Below are 17,390 nucleotides of genomic sequence, written 5' to 3'. Positions count from 1 at the left end.
CGTACAGACATCTGTCACGTTGTTTGTAATAATGGTCGGACCAAGGTGCAGCGTACGTAGAGTTCCACATCATTTTAATGAATAAAGTGAAACTTAAGCAAATACAAAACAAATAAAGAATAACCGAACCGTGACAACAATGCAGTGCTAACAGGCAACTAAACATAAACAATATCCCATAACCCACAGGTGGAAAAAACGCTTGTCACGTCCTGACCAGTAAAAGGGGTTGTTTGTTACTGTAGTTTGGTCAGGGCGTGGCAGGGGGGTGTTTGTTTAGTGTGGGGTTTTTTTTTTTGGGGGGGGGGGGTAATGTTCTATGTTAGTGTATTTCTATGTTCGTTCTAGTTTTCTATTTCTATGTTTAGTTTTTTGGGTTGACCTTCAATTGGAGACAGCTGTTCCTCGTTGCCTCTAATTGAAGGTCCTATTTAATAGGGGTGTTTTTTCTATGGGATTTGTGGGTAGTTCCGTGTTTAGCGTTGAGCCTGACAGGACTGTCTTCGTCGTCATTGTTTGTTATTTTGTTTTGTGTTCACGTTCCTTCAATAAAAGAAGATGAGTTTGCACGTTCCCGCTGCGTTTTGGTCCACTCCATACGACGAACGTGACAACGCTACTTAAGTATGATCCCCAATTAGAGACAACGATAACCAGTTGCCTCTAATTGGGAATCATACTGTACAAATCACCAACATAGAAAATGAACCTAGAACCCCACATAGAAAATATAAACTAGAACAACCCCCCAGTCACGCCCTGACCTACTCTACCATAGAAAATAAAAGCTTCTATGGTCAGGACGTGACAACATCATGATATGTATAGTTCAGACAGTATTCAGACCCGTTCACTTTTTCCACATTCTGTTACATTACAGCCTTATTCTAAAATGGATCAAATAAAAAAAATCCTCATCAATCTACAGACAATACCCCATAATGACAAAGCGAAAATGTATTAAATAATAAACAGAAATACCTTATTTACTTAAGTATTCAGACCCTTTGCTATGAGACTCGAAATTGAGCTCAGATGCATCCTGTTTCCATTGATCATCCTTGAGATGTTTCCACAACTTGATTGGATTCCACTTGTGGTAAATTCAATTGATTGGACATAATTTGAAAAGGCACACACCTGTCTATATAAGGTTCTACAGTTGGCAGTGCATGTCAGAGCAAACACCAAGCCATGAGGTCAAAGGAATTGTCCGTAGAGCTCCGAGACAGGATTGTGTTGAGGCACAGATTTAGGGAAGGGTACCAATACATTTCTGCAGCATTGAAGGTCCCCAAGAACACAATGGCCTCCATCATTCTTCAATTACAGAAGTTTGGAACCACCAAGACTCTTCCTAGAGCTGGCCGCCTCTCCAAACTGAGCAACCGGGGAAGAATGGCCTTGGTCAGGGAGGTGACCAAGAACCCAATGATCACTCTGACAGAGCTATAGAGTTCCTCTGTGGAGATGGGAGAACCTTCCAGAAGGGAAACCATCTCTGCAGCACTCCACCAATCAGGCCTTTATGGTAGAGCGGCCAGACGTAAGCCACTCCTCAGTAAAAGGCACATGACAGCCCGCTTGGAGTTTGACCAAAAGACACCTAAAGGACTATCAGACCAGATTCTCTGGTCTGATGAAACCAAGATTGAACTCTTTGGCCAGAATGCCAAGCGTCACGTCTGGAGGAAACCTGGCACCATCCCTACGGTGAAGCATAGTGGTGGCAGCATCATGCTGTGGGGATGTTTTTCAGCGGCAGGGACTGGGAGACTAGTCAGGATCGAGGGAAAGATGAGCGGAGCAAAGTACAGAGAGATCCTTGATGAAAACCTGCTCCAGAACACTCAGGACCTCAGACTGGGGTGAAGGTTCACCTTCCAACAGGACAACGACCCTAAGCACACAGCCAAGACCACGCAGGAGTGGCTTCAGGACAAGTCTCTGAATGTCCTTGAGTGGCCCAGCCAGAGCCTGGACTTAAACCCGATATTACATCTCTGGAGAGACCTGAAAATAGCTGTGCAGCGACGCTCCCCATCCAACCTGACAGAACTTGAGAGGATCTGTAGAGAAGAATGGGAGAAACTCCCCAAATACAGGTGTGCCAAGCTTATAGCGTCATACCCAAGAAGACTCGACGCGGCGGTTTAACAAAGTAGTGAGTAAACGGTCTGAGTATGTATGTAAATGTGATATTTCCGTTATTTATTTTAAATACTAATGTTTTTGCTTTGTCATTATGGGGTATTATTCTAAAATTGATTAAATGTGTTTTTTTCCCTCATCAATCTACACACAGTAAAAACAAGTTTGTATCAATTTAGAATAAGGATGAATTTACTGTGTTAAATGAGGCCTCACCCCCTGGTTACATTAGTGACCATACCCCCCGTGCATCCGGCAAAGGCGGAGGTGTTGCTAACATTTACGATAGCAAATTTCAATTTACAAAAAAAAATACAACAATGACGTTTTCGTCTTTTGAGCTTCTAGTCATGAAATCTATGCAGCCTACTCACTCACTTTTTATAGCTACTGTTTATAGGCCTCCTGGGCCATATGCAGTGTTCCTCACTGAGTTCCCTGAATTCCTATCGGATCTTGTAGTCATAGCAGATAATATTCTAATTTTTGGTGACTTTAACATTCACATGGAAAAGTCCACAGACCCACTCCAAAAGGCTTTCGGAGCCATCATCGACTCAGTGGGTTTTGTCCAACATGTCTCTGGACCTACTCACTGCCACAGTCATACTCTGGACCTAGTTTTGTCCCATGGAATAAATGTTGTGGATCTAAATGTTTTTCCTCATAATCCTGGACTATCGGACCACCATTTTATTACGTTTGCAATTGCAACAAATAATCTGCTCAGACCCCAACCAAGGAGCATTAAAAGTCGTGCTATAAATTCTCAGACAATTCCAGACTGCCTCTGCCTACCCAAGGACGTCAGAGGACAAAAATCAGTTAACCACCTAACCGAGGAACTCAATTTAACCTTGCGCAATACCCTAGATGCAGTTGCACCCCTAAAAACTAAAAACATCTGTCATAAGAAACTAGCTCCCTGGTATACAGAAAATACACGAGCTCTGAAGCAAGCTTCCAGAAAATTGGAACGGAAATGGCGCCACACCAAACTGGAAGTCTTCCGACTAGCTTGGAAAGACAGTACCGTGCAGTATCGAAGAGCCCTTACTGCTGCTCGATCATCCTATTTTTCCAACTTAATTGAGGAAAATAAGAACAATCCGAAATTTCTTTTTGATACTGTCGCAAAGCTAACTAAAAAGCAGCCTTCGCAAATGGAGGATGGCTTTCACTTCAGCAGTAATACATTTATGAACTTCTTTGAGGAAAAGATCATGATCATTAGAAAGCAAATTACAGACTCCTCTTTAAATCTGGGTATTCCTCCAAAGCTCCATTGTCCTGAGTCTGCACAACTCTGCCAGGACCTAGGATCAAGGGAGATACTAAAGTGTTTTAGTACTATATCTCTTGACGCAATGATGAAAATAATCATGGCCTCCAAACCCTCAAGCTGCATACTGGACCCTATTCCAACTAAACTACTGAAAGAGCTGCTTCCTGTGCTTGGCCCTCCTATGTTGAACATAATAAACGGCTCTCTATCCACCGGATGTGTACCAAGCTCACTAAAAGTGGCAGTAATAAAGCCTCTCTTGAAAAAGCCGAATCTTGATCCAGAAATTATAAAAAACTATCGGCCTATATCGAATCTTCCATTCCTCTCAAAATGTTTTGAAAAAGCTGTTGCACAGCAACTCACTGCCTTCCTGAAGACAAACAATGTATACGAAACGCTTCAGTCTGGTTTTAGACCCCATCATAGCACTGAGACTGCACTTGTGAAGGTGGTAAATGACCTTTTAATGACGTCAGACCGAGGCTCTGCATCTGTCCTCGTGCTCCTAGATCTTAGTGCCGCTTTTGATACCATCGATCACCACATTCTTTTGGAGAGATTGGAAACCCAAATTGGTCTACATGGACAAGTTCTGGCCTGGTTTAGATCTTATCTGTCGGAAAGATATCAGTTTGTCTCTGTGAATGGTTTGTCCTCTGACAAATCAATTGTAAATTTTGGTGTTCCTCAAGGTTCCGTTTTAGGACCACTATTGTTTTCACTATATATTTTACCTCTTGGGGATGTCATTCGAAAACATAATGTTAAATTTCACTGCTATGCGGACGACACACAGCTGTACATTTCAATGAAACATGGTGAAGCCCCAAAATTGCCCTCGCTAGAAGCCTGTGTTTAAGCAATAAAGAAGTGGATGGCTGCAAACTTTCTACTTTTAAACTCAGACAAAACAGAGATGCTTGTTCTAGGTCCCAAGAAACAAAGAGATCTTCTGTTGAATCTGACAATTAATCTGGATGGTTGTACAGTCGTCTCAAATAAAACTGTGAAGGACCTCGGCGTTACTCTGGACCCTGATCTCTCTTTTGAAGAACATATCAAGACTGTTTCAAGGACAGCTTTTTTCCATCTACGTAACATTGCAAAAATCAGAAATTTTCTGTCCAAAAATGACGCAGAAAAATTAATCCATGCTTTTGTTACTTCTAGGCTGGACTACTGCAATGCTCTACTTTCCGGCTACCCGGATAAAGCACTAAATAAACTTCAGTTAGTGCTAAATACGGCTGCTAGAATCCTGACTAGAACCCAAAAATGTGATCATATTACTCCAGTGCTAGCCTCCCTACACTGGCTTCCTGTTAAGGCAAGGGCTGATTTCAAGGTTTTACTGCTAACCTACAAAGCATTACATGGGCTTGCTCCTACCTATCTTTCCGATTTGGTCCTGCCGTACATACCTACACGTACGCTACGGTCACAAGACGCAGGCCTCCTAATTGTCCCTAGAATTTCTAAGCAAACGGCTGGAGGTAGGGCTTTCTCCTATAGAGCTCCATTCTTATGGAATGGTCTGCCTACCAATGTGAGAGACGCAGACTTAGTCTCAACCTTTAAGTCTTTACTGAAGACTTATCTCTTCAGTAGGTCCTATGATTAAGTATAGTCTGGCCCAGGAGTGTGAAGGTGAACGGAAAGGCTGGAGCAACGAACCGCCCTTGCTGTCTCTGCCTTGCCGGTTCCCCTCTTTCCACTGGGATTCTCTGCCTCTAACCCTTTTACAGGGGCTGAGTCACTGGCCTACTGGTGTTCTTCCATGCCGTCCATGGGAGGGGTGCGTCACTTGAGTGGGTTGAGTCACTGACGTGGTCTTCCTGTCTGGGTTGGCGCCCCCCCCTTGGGTTGTGCCATGGCGGAGATCGTTGTGGGCTATACTCGGCCTTGTCTTAGGACGGTAAGTTGCTGGTTGGAGACATCCCTCTAGTGGTGTGGGGGCTGTGCTTTGGCAAAGTGGGTGGGGTTATATCCTGCCTGTTTGGGCCTGTCCGGGGGTATCATCGGATGGGGCCACAGTGTCTTCTGATCCCTCCTGTCTCAGCCTCCAGTATTTATGCTGCAGTAGTTTATGTGTCGGGGGGCTAGGGTCAGTCTGTTACATCTGGAGTATTTCTCTTGTCTTATCCGGTGTCCTGTGTGTATTTAAATATGCTCTCTCTAATTCTCTCTTTCTCTCTTTCTGTCTTTCTCTCGGAGGACCTGAGCCCTAGGACCATGCCTCAGGACTACCTGGTATGATGACTCCTTGCTGTCCCCAGTCCACCTGGCCGTGCTGCTGCTCCAGTTTCAACTGTTCTGCCTGCGGCTATGGAACCCTGACCTGTTCACCGGACGTGCTTGTTGCACCCTTGACAACTACTATGATTATTATTATTTGACCATGCTGGTCATTTATGAACATTTTAACATTTTAACATTTTGACCATGTTCTGTTATAATATCCACCCTGCACAGCCAGAAGAGGACTGGCCACCCCTTATAGCCTGGTTCCTCTCTAGGTTTCTCCCTAGGTTTTTGGCCTTTCTAGGGAGTTTTTCCTAGGGAGTTTTTCCTAGCCACCGTGCTTCTTTCACATGCTTTGCTTGCTGTTTGGGGTTTTAGGCTGGGTTTCTGTACAGCACTTTGAGAATATCAGCTGATGTACGAAGGGCTATATAAATACATTTGATTTGATTTGATGATTAATGTAACAACATGTGGAAAAGTCAAGGGGTCTGAATACTTTCCGAATGCACTGTATCTGTTTTTCCATTTAGAAATAAAAGCATTTTATGTATCTAGCTCCCCCCTACTTAAGTAACTACTATATTTTAGCTATAACATTTTCATGAATCTTTCAAAAAATGTTAGATTTTTTTCCACTTTGTCATTACAGAATATTTAGTGTAGCTCATTGACAATCAAATGTCAATCAAATCCATTTTAATCCTACTTTGTAACGCAATAAAATTTGAAGAAATCCAAGAGGTTGTAGACTTTCTAGAGGTGCTGTATATCCAAAATTAAAAATGTAGTTTCACTGTCAAAATTCACATTGCTTGACTTGAGTAGGAGCTCACTGGAGCTGAGTACCGGAATTTAACATTTTCTACTACTTGAGTTCAAATACAAATAAGTTTCAAACATACACATCATACCAATTTTAAAGGGATATTTTCATCAGAATACAAATTAACATTATTTTCCACCTACTGGTATCTTGGCTGTAGTCGATTCAACAAGGCAGTGTTTAGATATTCCCTTAAATACTTAGTCTTATATTTCGTTTTGTTAATATTACCGTCAACACTTATGCCGCTGTAATAACACTAACATTTTATTAACATTGCATTTTCCCGATTGCATAGCAATGTAGTTGAGTTGATCATTTACAGTAAAGGTCATTTAAAGGACATTTATGCTTGAGCCTTGTACTGAATCCCTACCCTAGTCCTATAGTGTCAATACAATTACATTAAAAAAATACTTTGCTAAATTGTCATATAGGCCTATATTCCCTGTTTCTGATAGTCAATCCTGTCAATTTAGACAAATACGTAAATATACAATAAAACCTGAAACAAAGTCTTACCCACTAATTGTCTTCTGATCACTCCACTGTCTTTACATTACTTTTTTATTTATGCTTCAGTGATGGGTCCTTTGAGGCAGAAGCTCTGTATGTGAGCTGTTGAAGGTTCCTCTTTATGAAGCCCAGAATAGGATGTGGCCTCTTATACATCTCAAGAATGAAGCTATCTACATATTATGTTCCTTTCGTAATAGGTGGAGGGAAGCATCTGAGAGGGAGAGGCATACTGTATAGCCTTCCCTGCAGTTATCTCATTTTCACTTTTGGAAAACAGGATATAGCAAGTTGGTGGCCATGAATCATGTCAAGCCAAGCTTTATGATACACACACACACACAATAATGTGTCATTACACAGTAGCCTGTCTACATTTGCAAGTGTAGTACATGCATTTGTGGAAAAAATTACAGTAAAGTGTGACTGGTTATTTTAATGAATACGTTTAGTTTTAATGAGGCAGATTGGTTTCCTCTTACTTTTAACCATTTGATAAAGGAAGTAATTTTTTTTAAATTTAACTAGGCATGTCAGTTAAGAACAAATTCTTATTTTCAATGACGGCCTAGGAACAGTGGGTTAACTGCCTTGTTCAGGGGCAGAACGACAGATTTGTACCTTGTCAGCTCGGGGATTCGATCTTGCAACCTTCGGTTATTAGTCCAACGCTCTAACCACTAGGCTGGAGGAAGGAAGTTATGCAACATCTCAAGCTAGAGAAAATAGCTACTCCGTTAGGGGATCTGCAATTACATTTTATAATATCTGGCAACCTTTCCTATCCTTTGTAGAAGACATGAACCCAGAAAATTTCACAGCTCCATAAACCAACCCAAATTAGAATTTGTATAATTATTTTTACTCTTTTTTAACTTTTTGTTTTATAATATTCTTGTATTTTAAAAAAAATATTTGATTATATTACTCATTGTATATCATGCCTGCTTTAAGTCTAGTTTTGGGGTGGGGCTCTAATAGAGCATGGGGGGGTTGGGGGGGGTTTGACTTGGTAGGGGATCCATGTGTGTTCTGCCCTCTACCTGTTCTACCCGTTATCTGTATAATCATAAAAAATGCCAAATAAAAAAACATAAAAAAATATATATATATTATCCAGCCCCATCTGTTTTGCCCCATAGTTGCCACGCGTTGGTTGTGTTGCTAAAAAACCAACCCGTCTATACTATACTGAACAGAAGCATCATCAGAGTTTCAGAACATTCAGGGCTCAGCCCTGAAAACCTGGGGCTGACTCGCCGCGAGGGGGAAGGGTGAAATAAAATGACCTTTATAATAAAGCATTGCATGTACTACGCCACTTTTTTATATATGAGGGGAGGATATCACATCTAGCCATAATGGTCCCGGAAGCATAGCCATAATGGTCCCGGAAGCATAGCCATAATGGTCCCGGAAGCATAGCCACAATGGTCCCGGAAGCATAGCCATAATGGTCCCGGAAGCATAGCCATAATGGTCCCGGAAGCATAGCCACAACGGTCCCGGAAGCATAGCCATAATAGTCCCGGAAGCATAGCCACAATGGTCCCGGAAGCATAGCCAGAATGGTCATCGGATGCATAGCCAGAATGGTCATCGGATGCATAGCTAGAATGGTCATCGGATGCATAGCCAGAATGGTCATCGGATGCATAGCCAGAAGGGTCTCTTTCGGGATGGTCCCGGATGCATAGTCATTGTTATGCTTCTGGGACCATTTAGGCTACGCACTTAAATATTAACCCCTATATAGGCTAGAATGTGACAAGATATACTGTACATTAATTCATATTTAATATAATTAATTCAACCTGAACAACAGTAGTCATGGCATGGGTTAACCAGAGATGGAAGAGGAAGGACTTTTGTGTGGATGGATGACATTTCTCAAGTCTCAAGAGGTCTGATTCTCCACCCTATCGTTTCTTAGGAACTGTGCATCATGCGGCAGGGCTGCCCACCCCCACATATTGTAAAGTGGTTGTTCCACTGGATATTATAGGTGAATGCACCAATTTGTAAGTCGCTCTGGATAAGAGCGTCTGCTAAATGACTAAAATGTAAATGTAAATGTAAAAATGTAAATGTAAAAACACTTCCTGAGGTGTAACTTGTCATCTACAGTAAATAGATACCTAACAATGAAATGTAAAACCAGATTAGCAAGAAACCACTCCTATAATAGTTTCTTAGGAACTGTGCATCATGCGGCAGGGCTGCCCACCCCCACATGAAAAACACTTCCTGAGGTGTAACTTGTCATCTACAGTAAATAGATACCTAACAATGAAATGTAAAACCAGATTAGCAAGAAACCACTCCTATAATAGTTTCTTAGGAACTGTGCAACATGCGGCAGGGCTACCCACATCAAGCTAAATGACTATAGAAACTTGTTGGATGCATTTTCAGTTTGTTTTGGTTGTGTTTTGGATTATGTGGTGCCTAATAGAAATGAATGGTAAATAATATTGTGTGATTTTGGAGTCACTTTTATTGTAAATAAGAATATAATATGTTTCTGAACACTTCTACACTAATGTGGATGCTACTATGATTACGGACAATCATGAATGAATTGTGAATAATGATGAGTGAGAAAGCTACTGAGGCGTTGATAAGAGAATTATCTAACAAATGTAAATGAATCAATAAACCATGATGAATTATTAGTCATACAGCAGGTTTAATGAATAATCAATGTAATGATCAATGTAGGGATCGATTAGTCTGATTAGTTCCGGAAAGTCCAGGAACCACTGGAGAGGGAAAGAAATGTGTGTATGCAATTAGTATAGAGAGATAGAGAAGCAGATGGTCAAGGGAGTAAAAGCTTCAAAGAGTTCCTAACCTTGAGGGAAAAGAACAGGCTGAGCTCTGGATAGTGATAAACAGTGTGAGAAGTTTATGGGGGATGCAGGTCACCAACAGATTGTGTGTAAATGCATGTGCGTAAGTAATCAAGAACTATATAATGACTGTTTTGTTATCCTGACCTCAGAACGTTCTCATGAATAAAGCTACAGAAACCTTTTGCAGAAAGCTGAGTCCTTGCCTAATTATTTTAACCCATTGTCTTACAAACCTTGGGCATTAGTCAAGGCGAATTGATTATTGATTATTATCATCAAGATATTAAATTCCTTCAACGGGCGTACATATCATGATCAGAGGTTAGCATGTTTTGAGGGTATGATCTTCGACCCTCTAACTTTTTCACTCATCATTATTCACGATTAATTCAGGATTATCCGTATTCATGGTAGCTTCCACATTACCATAGAAGTGTTCAGAAACATATTATATTCTTATTTACAATAAATGTAACTTTACAATAAAAGTGATATTATTTACCATTCATTTCTGTTGGGCACAACATCCGAAACAAATACACTCAACAAGTTAATAGTCACAAGCTTGATGTAGTCATTGTGTGCTAGGAATATGGGACCAAATATTACATTTAAAACATTATAAGGGCCTCGTACAGACTTTTCTACTCACGCCTTTCCTACGCACTTCTCAGTAGTTGGTATTCAGACATACGCGCAAAAACCCTCCCACTTTCTGGCCAACAGATTTTCTCATGGAGTTTTCATTCAATATGGTTTTCATTTATCTAAAGCGATTCCTTTAAATTGGTGTACCTCTTAAACTGACAGTCCCTGAAATCAGGCACTAGAATTACTTAAAAAAAATTGTAAATGTTTACATTACTTATTTTATTGATTTCCCACCGTTTTATAAGTCAGGAGACAGACCTCTCTCTGTTGGTCGGCTGCATCATCACATCGATTTATATCACTTCACTGCGACCAGTGGTGTAAAGTACTTAGGTAAAAATACATTAAAGTACTTGTAACGACTGTCGTCTAATGGGGACCAAGACGCGGCGTGCGACGTGCTCATAATTACTTTTATTTAACTCTCAAACAACAAAACGACGATAAACAGTCCCGTCAGGTGCAACATACACAAAACAGGAAACAACCACCCACAAAACACAGGAAAAAAACACCCCTACTAAATAGGACCTTCAATTAGAGGCAACGAGGAACAGCTGCCTCCAATTGAAGGTCAACCCAATAAACTTAAACATAGAAATAGACATACTAGAACAAACATAGAAATATACTAACATAGAACATAACCCAAAAACCCTGAAACACATAAAACAAACACCCCCTGCCACGCCCTGACCAAACTACAATAACAAATAACCCCCTTTACTGGTCAGGACGTGACAGTACTACTTAAGTAGCTTTTTGGGGTATCTGTACTGTACTATTTATATTTTTGACAACTTGTACTTTTACTTCACTACATTCCTAAATAAAATAATGTACTTTTTACTCTATATATTTTCCATGAAACTCAAAAGTACTTGTTGCATTTTGAATGGCTAGCATGACAGGAAAATGGTCCAGTTCACGCACTTATCAAGAGAACATCCCTGATCATCCCTATTGCCTCTGAATTGGCGGACTCACTAAACACAAATGCTTTGATTGCAAATTATGTCTGTGTTGGAGTGTGCTCCTGGTTATCCGTAAATAAATAAAAACAAATCGTGCCATCTGGTTTGTTTAATATAGGGAATTTGAAATGATTTATATTTTTACTTTCAATACTTACGTATATTTTAGCAATTACATTTACTTTTGATACTTAAGTATATTTAAAACCAAATACTTTCAGACTTTTACTCAATTAGTATTTTACTGGGTGACTCACTTTTCTTGAGTAATTTTCTATTAAGGTATCTTTACTTATACTTACTGAATGCGACATCATGTCAAAGGAGCAGTCCTTAGTAAAACATTTATCCAGCTGGACTGCTTCATAGCACAGACATGGCAAAGCAATCGCTGAAATTATCTAGAGCAGGCAGATCTAAATATACTATGGATTTCACATGATTGGGCAGGGGTGCAGCATTGGGTGGGCCTTGGAGGGCATAGGCCCACCCACTTGGCAGCCATGCCCAGCCAACCAGAATAATATTTTTTCCGCATAAAAGGGCTTTATTACAGACAGAAATACTTCATTCCCAATTTTTTTATTTCTATATGTTTTATTATACTTTAGTTGTGTACTAGATCATGTGGGTTGAAAAGTGTTTTTTTCCTCAGACATAAATGAACAATTCCAGGTGAAAGCCAAAGGTTGTAGCTAGATTAATGAAATATTGCCCTTTTGCTAGATTATTGACTACAGCCATAGCGAAACAGTGCAAATGGCTGTCAGCTCAACTTTAATTCGAATTTTCGACAGACTTACCAGAATATATGGACAGAACGGTTCAGAATATTAGGGATTAATGAAAGAAAGCCATGTCAATACATGCATTTTCGTTACTTTTTCAGACCCAATTTGTCGATTAAAAAATTATCTGATATTGTATATTATTTAGGGTTAGGAAAGTATTCATAAATAATAATAAAAAATAGGTTAAGCGAGCCTTTACATACTAAATATATTGGTGAATAAAAATACAGTGGTTTGATTCATCCTGAATGTTGCCATAATCAATTGTTCAATCTATGAAAGATTTGAAGATTAGACAAATGTATAATTACAACATTCTAGAAATCATAAATCAACTTGGTAGGTTTGGCACCATATTGTCATTTGTGCTTGGTTACAGAAGCCTATAACTTGGGTCTCCAAATGTCATCCCTGCAAGGCCAGCATTTCATAAACTTCACTGTGGAAGAGGTGATATGTTGATATGGTTCAGTTTTCTGCCATATGACTTGTTTCACATTTTGTCTCCAGCAATCATAAGGTAAGAGATCTAAAACAATTGTCATTTATAATTACAATCCCATTATCCAAACGGATTACTCATTCACCTAGCTCTAATCAATTTGTAAATGACAGTGCATGGAGAATGGTATTATTTCTGTTGGACAAAATAAAGTAGATGTTGTTCCACTTGGAACCGACAACTTGCTCTACCTTATTAGTTTTATCATGCATAATGGGGGTGGAATTATGAGGGAATAAAGTTTTTAAAAACAGCGTAGAATACAGACTATCTGTAGACACACCTCCACCACACCTGCATTCCTTTGATCTCCACCTCAAACCTCAAAGTTGCAAGATGACGCTGACAGAGATGGTTGTCTCGCTTCGAGTTCTTAGGAAACTACGCAGTATTTTGTTTTTTTATGTATTATTTCTTACACTGTTACCCCAGGAAATCTTTAATCTTATTACATACAGCCGGGAAGAACTATTGGATATAAGAGCGATGTCAATTTACCAACATTACGACCAGGAATATGACTTTACCGAAAGCGGATCCTCTGTTCGGACCACCACCCAGCACAATGGATCTAATCCCAGAAGCCAACCCAAAACAACGGTGCCGCAGATGGGGCAGATGGAGCAGCCTCCTGGTCAGGCTCCGTAGACATGCTCACCGACCACCGCTCCCGAGTAGTCGCGCTGGAGTGAGTAGTCGTGCTGTACTTCACTGTACTTCGCTCCGCGGGTAATATTACATTTCATTACATTACATTACAACGGAACGATTTGATTAGTGTAGTGTTAGCTAGCTAGCTACATAGTTGTCTTTGTATCAAGGATAAAGGTGTAGCTAAAGGTGTAGGTGTAGCTTTGAGAAACTAACTTTGAGAAACTAACAAGGTTAGCTAGCCAGCTGTATTCGTTCGTTCGTTCGCGCCGTTTTCCAAACGGCGTCAACACCACAACACCACAGCCACTGCTAGCTAGCCAACTTTACCAATTTTACCAACTAGCAGTACTGTAGAAACTAAATACATTACAACGGAACGTTTTGATTAGTGTAATGTTAGCTAGCTACATAGCTACATAGTTGTCTCTGTATCAAAGATAAAAGATAAAGGTAAACGCAGCCACTGCTAGCTAGCAAACTCTACCAGCTAGCAGTACTGTATCGTTTTTAGTCAATAAGATTTTTGCAACGTAAGCTTACACAAACGCTTCACACCGCATGGCTGCTGCCACTCTAACCTGGTGGTCCCAGCGCGCACGACCCACGTGTAATTCCAGGTCTCCGGCAGCCTCTGGAACTGCCGGTCTGCGGACAACAAGGCAGAGTTCATCTCAGCCTATGCTACCCTCCAGTCCCTCGACTTCTTGGCGCTGACGGAAACATGGATTACCACAGAAAACACTGCTACTCCTACTGCTCTCTCTTCGTCTGACCACGTGTTCTCGCATACCCCGAGAGCATCTGGTCAGCGGGGTGGTGGCACTGGAATCCTCATCTCTCCCAAGTGGACATTCTCTCTTTCTCCCCTGACCCATCTGTCTATCTCCTTCTTTGAATTCCATGCTGTCACAGTCACTAGCCCATTAAAGCTTAACCTGTTATGGCTAGGGGGCAGTATTTTCACGGCTGGATAAAAAACGTACCCGATTTAATCTGGTTACCACTCCTACCCAGTAACTAGAATATGCATATACTTATTACATATGGATAGAAAACACCCTAAAGTTTTTAAAACTGTTTGAATGGTGTCTGTGAGTATAACAGAACTCATTTGGCAGGCAAAAACCTGACAAGGTTTCAGGCAGGAAGTGGCCTGTCTGACAAGGTGTCGTTCTTCTTGTCTCTGTTTATTGAAGAGTGGGGATCTTAGCTGTCCCGTGACACTTCCTACGGCTGCCATAGGGTCTCAGAAGGCGGTAAAAAGCTGAATCGTGGCTTTGCAGGCTCTGGCTGAAAAAAAGTAGCGCGTTTGGGTAGTGGCTGGTTACAGTACTGTGAGACTCAGTCTCGTGCCCGCGTCAACCGAAAGCTTTGTTTACTTTCCTCTGTTTAGCTAAAAGGAGATTCCCGGTCGGAATATTATCGCTTTTTTACGAGAAAAATGGCATAAAAATGGATTTTAAACAGCGGTTGACATGCTTCGAAGTACGGTAATGGAATATTTAGATTTTTTTTGTCACGAATTGCGCCATGCGCACGACCCTGATTTACCATTTCAGATAGTGTCTGGGACGCACGAACAAAACGCCGCTATTCGGATATAACGATGGATTATTTTGGACCAAACCAACATTTGTTATTGAAGTAGCAGTCCTGGGAGTGCATTCTGACGAAGACAACAAAAGCTAATCAAACTTTTATAATAGTAAACCTGATATTGGTGAGTGCTAAACTTGCCGGGTGTCTAAATAGCTAGCCCGTGATGCCTGGGCTATGTACTTAGAATATTGCAAAATGTGCTTTCACCAAAAAGCTATTTTAAAATCGGACATATCGAGTGCATAGAGGAGTTCTGTATCTATAATTCTTAAAATAATTGTTATGCTTTTTGTGAACGTTTATCGTGAGTAATTTAGTAAATTCTTAGTGAATTCGCCGGAAGTATGCTAGTTCTGAACGTCACATGCTAATGTAAAAAGCTGGTTTTTGATATAAATATGAACTTGATTGAACAAAACATGCATGTATTGTATAACATAATGTCCTAGGGTTGTCATCTGATGAAGATCATCAAAGGTTAGTGCTGCATTTAGCTGTCTTCTGGGTTTTTGTGTCATTATATGCTAGCTTGAAAAATGGGTGTCTGATTATTTCTGGCTTGGTACTCTGCTGACATAATCTAATGTTTTGCTTTCGTTGTAAAGCCTTTTTGAAATCGGACAGTGTGGTTAGATAAAGGAGAGTCTTATCTTTAAAATGCTGTGAAATAGTCATATGTTTGAAAAATTGAAGTTTTTGAATTTTTGAGGAATTTGTAATTCGCGCCACGCCTATCATTGGATATTGGAGCAGGTGTTCCGCTAGCGGAACGTCTAGATGTAAGAGGTTTTAACATCCTTATCATTTATCGCCCTCCAGGTTCCCTTGGAGAGTTCATCAATGAGCTTGACGCCTTGATAAGTTCCTTTCCTGAGGACGGCTCACCCCTCACAATTCTGGGTGACTTTAACCTCCCTACGTCTACCTTTGACTCATTCCTCTCTGCCTCCTTCTTTCCACTCCTCTCCTCTTTTGACCTCACCCTCTCACCATCCCCCCCTACTCACAAGGCAGGCAATACGCTTGACCTCATCTTTACTAGATGCTGTTCTTCTACTAATCTCACTGCAAATCCCCTCCAAGTCTCCGACCACTACCTTGTATCCTTTTCCCTCTCGCTCTCCTCCAACACTACTCACTCTGCCCCTTCTCAGATGGTATTGCGCCGTCGCAACCTTCGCTCTTTCTCTCCTGCTACTCTCTCCTCTTCCATCCTATCATCTCTTCCCTCTGCTCAATCCTTCTCCAACCAATCTCCTGATTCTGCCTCCTCAACCCTCCTCTCCTCCCTTTCTGCATCCTTTGACTGTCTATGTCCCTTTCCTCCCGGCCGGCTCGGTCCTCCCCTCCTGCTCCGTGGCTTGACGACTCATTGCGAGCTCACAGAACAGGGCTCCGGGCAGCCGAGCGGAAATGGAGGAAAACTAGCCTCCCTGCGGACCTGGCATCTTTTCACTCCCTCCTGTCCACATTTTCTTCCTCTGTTTCTGCTGCTAAAGCCACTTTCTACCACTCTAAATTCCAAGCATCTGCCTCTAACCCTAGGAAGCTCTTTGCCACCTTCTCCTCCCTCCTGAATCCCCCCCCCGCCCCCTCCTCCCTGTCTGTGGATGACTTTGTCAACCATTTTGAAAAGAAGGTCGACGACATCCGATTCTCGTTTCTTAAGTCAAACGACACCGCTGGTCCTGTTCACTTTGCCCTACCCTATGCTTTGACCTCTTTCTCCTCTCTCTCTCCAGATGAAATCTTGCGACTTGTGACGGCCGGCCGCCCAACAACCTGCCCGCTTGACCCTATTCCCTCCTCTCTTCTCCAGACCATTTCCGGAGACCTTCTCCCTTACCTCACCTCGCTCATCAACTCATCCTTGACCGCTGGCTACGTCCCTTCCGTCTTCAAGAGAGCGAGAGTTGCACCCCTTCTCAAGAAACCTACACTCGATCCCTCCGATGTCAACAACTACAGACCAGTATCCCTTCTTTCTTTTCTCTCCAAAACTCTTGAGCGTGCCGTCCTTGGCCAGCTCTCTTGCCATCTCTCTCAGAATGACCTTCTTGATCCAAATCAGTCAGGTTTCAAGACTGGTCATTCAACTGAGACTGCTCTTCTCTGTGTCACGGAGGCTCTCCGCACTGCTAAAGCTAACTCTCTCTCCTCTGCTCTCATCCTTCTAGACCTATCTGCTGCCTTTGATACTGTGAACCATCAGATCCCCCTCTCCACCCTCTCCGAGTTGGGCATCTCCGGCGCGGCTCACTCTTAGACTGCGTCCTACCTGACAGGTCGCTCCTACCAGGTGGCATGGCGAAAATCCGTCTCCGCACCACATGCTCTCACCA

General features: G+C 41.6%; 1 protein-coding gene across 6 annotated transcripts in view; it reads right to left on the bottom strand.

The window, feature by feature from the left end:
- The window catches only part of LOC106587367 (uncharacterized), a 48,831-nt gene that overhangs the window by 5,297 nt on the left and 26,144 nt on the right, over window positions 1-17,390 (bottom strand). The window contains exon 1 of one of the 6 annotated variants that reach the window (XM_082969527.1): window positions 7,029-7,253. The exons of the other annotated variants lie outside the window; for them this stretch is intronic. The gene's annotated coding sequence lies outside the window, so the exon portion shown is untranslated. Of the gene's footprint in view, window positions 1-7,028; window positions 7,254-17,390 lie in introns of those variants that run through there. 6 annotated transcript variants of the gene reach the window in all.

Source organism: Salmo salar, chromosome 26, assembly GCF_965601325.2.
Source record: "Salmo salar chromosome 26, fSalSal1, whole genome shotgun sequence".
Lineage (NCBI taxonomy): Eukaryota > Metazoa > Chordata > Actinopteri > Salmoniformes > Salmonidae > Salmo > Salmo salar.
Note: the sequence above shows the minus strand (reverse complement) of the source record. Positions and strands in the feature narration are given on the sequence as shown.